Source organism: Schistocerca piceifrons, chromosome 5, assembly GCF_021461385.2.
Source record: "Schistocerca piceifrons isolate TAMUIC-IGC-003096 chromosome 5, iqSchPice1.1, whole genome shotgun sequence".
Lineage (NCBI taxonomy): Eukaryota > Metazoa > Arthropoda > Insecta > Orthoptera > Acrididae > Schistocerca > Schistocerca piceifrons.
The window spans coordinates 379,102,095-379,108,603 of record NC_060142.1 but is presented as its reverse complement, the minus strand read 5'-3'; the positions used below and the strand labels follow the sequence as shown (position 1 = coordinate 379,108,603).

Genomic DNA, 6,509 nt, shown 5'->3' with positions numbered 1-6,509 from the left:
CAATATGAGATGAGGGTACAATTTGTTTTGGTTGCCCGGGAATCGAACCCGGCGCGCACTGTCGCTGTTTCCCATCCATAAATGGACGTTAAGTATCAACTTCTTGCTCAGCAGTAGTGTATTTTAGTTAGTATCGCCTACGTCTGCTGGGTTTCTCTCCAGATCCAGAACAAAAAATTCCGTCATGTCATTTATAGTTCAAACATGTGGGCAAATAATTCTTCATAAATAATTAGTAAAGTACTTTACGCAAATTCTGCTGTTTTGATAATTTTTAGACCTATTTGTAATTTTTAGAAATATCACATATTTCTCTTCATATGTGCTTAGCGGTATTAAGTGCAGACCTCAATCTGTAGAGGTGAAATGTTTTCTCAAATTTTGACATTTTCATTTGCCGTTAAATTGGTATTTATGTAAGTGCCCCATTACGTGCATCTTCCGGTACAGCTTCCATGTTGCAAAAACAAAATAGATTAATGTTTCACCTACTGTTGACAGTGCCATTACAGATGAAGCACAAGGTTGGACAGGGATTAGGGAATCGACTGTCTTTTCCAATTGAACCATCGTGGAATTTGTCGTAAGTGATCTAGGGAAGCAAGAGAAAATCTTGATAGATGACGAGGGTTTGCAGCACTGTCCTTCTGAATGTCAGTCCAGTGTTCTAACCACTGCACCACTTTGCTAACCCCCCAGGAAACAAGTTTTAGACCCATAGATAATAGTGTTTTTGTTAACAAATATTATTCTCAGCTGATTTTCTTGCTCTGGATTCACACTTTCCTAGTTACGTCAATTTGCTTCATTAGAGAAAGTATTTTCGCACTTTCTGTTATCCTACCGTTCCTGCGTTAACTCTGGTCCTAGAATCGGTTGTTCACATTTTCTAAATACTGGAAAAGCGCCTAACATCTCCTAGTCTCTAGAGACGAGAATATCAAATTTCAGCGATCTATGTTTCACGTTACCTTTACATGTCTCGAAAGCCATGCTCAAAACTTTCTGTATAAAGTCATTTGTAGTAGGGTAGAGTCATAGATATGGTATTTCACAAACTAATTGTTTTGTCAAGCCTAATGCGACTCGTATCTTTTCAGCTTACTGTTGCTTTCTACCTATATATTCAGCTATCACTGCTTTCTCCCTATATACTCAGCTTATCACTCATACCATAGAAATTCAGAACTTTACAAGTACCTTATTTTTCTTAGAATTATTAGATATATTTGTTCTAAATAGCATATTGTAAAGCAAGCAAGCAAGCACTCCGTCTTCAGGCCACAAGTGGCCCATCGGGACCATCCGACCGCCGTGTCATCCTCAGCTGAGGATGCAGATAGGAGGGGCGTGTGGTCAGCACACCGCTCTCCCAGTCGTTATGATGGTTTTCTTTGACCGGAGCCGCTACTATTCGGTCGAGTAGCTTCTCAATTGGCATCACGAGGCTGAGTGCACACCGAAAAATGGCAACAGCACATGGCGGCTGGATGGTTACCCATCCCAGTGCGGCCCACGCCCGACAGCGCTTAACTTCGGTGATCACACGGGAACCGGTGTATCCACTGCGGCACGGCCGTTGCCTAAATAGCATGTTGTGACATAACACAAATGAAAGTCACTAAAACAAGGACTCCTTTCTATTCTAACTACAGTTTCTGCTCTGAAGTAGTTGTCACCACACTGTACCTATACATCTTGTTTTCAAATCCTGACTCCGCTTCATTCTATATATTACACTAGCGTTCCTCACTACATTTGCACACAACTACTGCATAGGAAATTTCTATTACATAAAATTAAGGTGGTCAGTATCATGATTTATTAATATCCAGGTGCAAACTCTCATGTGACGGTTCTCCCTACTATATGGTAAGAAAAAAAATCTCCACCATGAGGGCCCAAAGATACCCACCGGCCGTCGTGTCATCCTCAGCCCAGGCGTCACTGGATACGGATATGGAGGCGCATGTGCTCAGCACACTGCTCTCCCGGTCTTATGTCAGCTTACGAGACCGGAGCCGCTACTTCTCAGTGAAGTAGCTTCTCAGTTTGACTCACAAGGTATGACTGCGCCCCGCTTGCCAACAGCGCTCCGCTGAACGGATGGTCACCCATCCAAGTGCAAGCCCCAGCGCTTGACTTCGGTAATCTGACGGGAACCGGTGTTGTCACTGCGGCAAGGTCGTTGGCACTTCATTGTAAGAGAATTGTCGTATTTCTGTCAGCCTGAATTTTTCCCGCTGTCTATACTTGGAAAGTACAAAAATTAGAGGCAAATGAGAAGAAATTCCAATGTGAGAAGAGAATCGCGCGAGCTTTTTACCGGGGTAGAGGTGGGGGGGGATGAGGTAACAAAAAGGGCTAGAGAAGAAGGAGAATATCCGTGAGCAGGACATTGTTAGTACGCGAAGGGAGAGATGATAGGGTAATTAGCGGCGTCTAGCGGTGAATTATGTTCGGGAACGAACCTTCCGCCTCCACGTTTGAGCTTATACCTTCCTAGATCTATCGTACTAACTACAAATTGTTTAGTCCTCTAGATTGATGTACAGAATCCTATAAACCAACTGTCTTCGAGTTGAATACCATTGCTTGGGCCTTTGTTATCTATTGGGAGTGCGGTAGGAAGTCGAACTAGCTTTTGAAATGTAGCAGTTGTGGATGTGAATGTTCTCTCTGTGTAATTGATTTGTGAGACGTTGTACACGAAGTACGAAAGACGTGAAATGTTTTTCACAAGGATAATGGTTCCTAGTTTTCTGCTTATTTGGCAAATGAGTGTCAACAATAGTTGTCGTTTTTATACAGAAAAAAATTGCAAAACTCTGAGTTTAAATGTCACGCCACACTGTAATAACAACACCCTTGCGGATCATTCAGATTTCTGTCACATGATATTGCAGCCTTAAACACTTGAATGTGACGATGCAGTGTATTGGTGATGAATAGTCGAGATAAGAAGATGGGTCAAATTTCATCTAAGTACAAAGTAAATACAAGACATACTTGTTTTACATCGATTAAAGCGTTAAAGTTTCATTGGCACATAATATCACCAGCCAGTACATCTGTAAATTCATAACAAGGCCAATTAAGTCTGTAAGATATATTGCATAACAACTGAATCACTTTAATATTTAGTCATTCACAAGGAATATTTTCTGCGTCTTTCCTGTGTACTAATTTTATTATAAAGGGTGAAATTAAGTTCAGTGAGTCTTATGCTTTTTCGCACTGTCACATAGTAACACGAATAATCTACTCAAGGCTATGGCCACCGTCACTCATACTACCTGCAAGAGATTTAGACTTCTAAGCAAGAAAATGTCGAAAACTTAGAAAGGGTTGAAGCTTTCAGCGTTCAAAAGATGAGACTTTATACGTACAGACACCCAACATCAGGTCTGGCTGTTGTTGACAGCAAGTTCTATAACGGGCAATGCCTAAAATATTCCATCACTATTTGTCTGAGGATACACAAGTATTGTGTATCATTTAAATTTATACAGTCTCTCAGAATGTAATATCCTGCCTCTATGCTAGCGTACGATGTCAATCAGCTCTCTATTGCTTTTACGATAAAGTATTTGCCAAAGATACGCGTCTACTTTTTGGATTGTGGTTGGTCCTTGTAGAGCCAAATCTGAAGCAAAACGCAGAAATAGGTGAGACATTCTGTTACGCTATGCGATCGAGAATAGCCGTGTACAAATCTTGAGCAGAATTGTAATTCATTGTTGTCCGCCATTAAAGGCAATTTTATTTCAATTTGTTGTTGTGACGAATTTGCTCAAAATGGTTCAAATGGTTCTGAGCACTATGGGACTTAACTGCTGAGGTCATCAGTCTCGTAGAACTTAGAACTGCTTAAACCTAAGTAACCTAACGACATCACACACATCCATGCCCGAGGCAGGATTCGAACCTGCAACCGTAGCGGTCGCGCGGTTCCAGACTGTAGCGCCTAGAACCGCTCGGCCACCCCGGCCGGCGACGAATTTGTTAAAAGTACTGAAGGGAAGAGACTGCAATTTTCCTCAAGGATTTACTGAGTGTTGAGAAGGTATTTAAATACATTTATCAGCCAAAACATTATGACTACTGGACACCGCGACGTTGGATGCCGTCAGGTGGCATTGCGAGCACGTGACGCGGTAACAAACTTATGTAAGCGTAGTAGACACGGACGAGGATCACCCTAGCGAAGATATGGGCTGCAAATGGGGGAATCCATTGAGATAAGCGACATACCTAAGGACAGAATATTTCACGCAGAGCCTGTGAACGGGTGTCCCGGAAGGGCGAACCTGCCCGAATGTTCACTTGCTACTGCCGAGAGAATCTACCGAAAGTGTTAGAAGGACAATGAAGCTACGAGTAGGCACTAAATGGTTTGACGTCCACGACTCTTCACAGAACATGGGGTTCGGAGGCTTGTCTGATCTGTAAAGTAGAACAGATGGTGATCTGTGCCATCAGCAGAAAGAGCACTATGCTGGTGTACGCACAAGTGTTTCGGAGCACACCGTTCATCGTACACTGTTGAATATGGAGATCCGCAGCAGACCACCCCCACGTGTTCACATGTTCACCCAGCAGCATCGTCAACTACAGTTGCAGTGTGCCCAGGACCGTTGAACTTCGACCATCGATCAATGGAAACGTCTCGGCTCTTTGGATGAATCACATTTATGCCACACTAGGTCGATGGTCGTCTCCACAAACCCCGGCATCTAGGTGAACGGCAGCTCGAAATGTGCAGCTCGCCACGGAAGCAGGATGGTGGAAACGTGCTATGCTATGAGAGACATTCTCCTGCTCCGGCAGGCGCCCTGTGGTAGTAATCGAATACACGCTGACAGCTGCGAACCACCTGCATCCCTTCATGCCTGATGTCTTCCCCGAAGGCAATGTCATCCTTTAGCAGAATAATTGTCCGTGTCTCGGAGACAGAACTATGCTACAGTGGTTTGAGGTGCATTACAGTGAGCTCACCTTGATGTCTCGGCTATCAAATTCTCCTGATGTAAGTGCACCTACTCAAATCAACGGCCCTTTGTTTATGCGAATCACATGACCTATGCGAGACATCTAACGCCACATAGCTGCACAAACCTACCACCAAACTGCTGGATCCCCGATAGCCAGAATCAGTGATGTATTTCGTTCCAAAGACGGACAAATAAGCTATTATGCACGTGGTCATAACGTTTTGGCTTATCAGTGTAAGTTTAATTTATAAAGAGTGCATTTTAAAGAGTGAACATTTATGCAAGGCCTCTATAGAGCCTTCAGAAATCTGGTTCATAATGTTTCCTGACGAATCTGCATCATAGTCTTAGGCTATATAGGGACGTGTTGATTGAAGTAACGTCCAGTCCGGCTACACACCGTCGAACCAAATGGTAACTGAATTGCACTGGATCAGTTTCAGAAGCTTCTACACAAAGTCCTAATTACGGGAAATTTGCGGGTGACCGGCGGATATCTGCAGCTGCTCCTACACAACTAGATTGTCGAGCAACATTAATTATTGTCTTACAATTCCCGGCAGGGACTACTGAATTTTCAACGACATATAGGGAGGAGTCTAAGAAGAGTAAGGGAATCTGTATTTTCTCTGAATAGATAATAACGTTCGATTTCAACTCAACTGAACTTAAATAAGAACCTTCCCTGTCGCGAAATAATTTAAAGGAGCTTGCTGACTAGTTAACTCATAATTATTTACTTCAGTTGAATATTTTCTTCAGGTGTAGGAGTAGTAAAGCAAGTAACAACAGTTTATTAATCTAATCCCCCGGCCACATCTGAATAAAATGAAAGGAAATATTGTAAGTATTTCAGTATATTGCATTCTTCAACTGCGACGAAGAGTTGCCGGGTTATCGCATTCGCTATCCCATTTCACAAGGTCCAACATCAGTAAACAAAGTTTTTTTAATGGTGCGTATGTTATTTTAAGCTGCCTGTTTTCTTCACAGCTATTATTTATCTTACGATATGCTGCGCCCCAAATAATCATCTTGATTTCCCATCAATCAGGTACTCGTTTCCCTGGTTTACTTTTCTCGAACAATTACTAGTTTTCCGAGCGCAAGCATTTGCCTGCATGGAAACGGCTACCGTTAGAAATTAAAATTGTAGAGGCGTCACGAGTCTCTTGTAACTTTTTCTTTATTTGACACGTTTCACTCGACCAACACGAGCATCTTCAGAATGCATCTGATTAGAAAGTTTACGTTAACTGTAGACAACCAATTTACTGCATTTTATGTATTATGGTGGCGCTATACACAGCCCAATATTATTAACGAGTGGCTCTGCATCACGTAGAGTTAGTTATCACGTTGTAAGTTAAATATTTCAATTTATCTTCTTTTATGGTGATCGAACACATTGTATTTCCACAGTTCTGAAGATGCTCGCGTTGGTCGAGTGAAACTTCTAAAATAAATGAAAAGTAATGCGACTTATGGCGGCTCTACAATTTGAACTACTGGTTT

The 6,509-nt window shown here is 42.3% G+C and overlaps 1 pseudogene; it reads right to left on the bottom strand.

Annotated features, from left to right (window-relative positions):
* Positions 1-1,467: 1,467 nt before the first annotated feature.
* LOC124799631 lies at positions 1,468-1,584 on the bottom strand (annotated as a pseudogene).
* Positions 1,585-6,509: the final 4,925 nt, after the last annotated feature.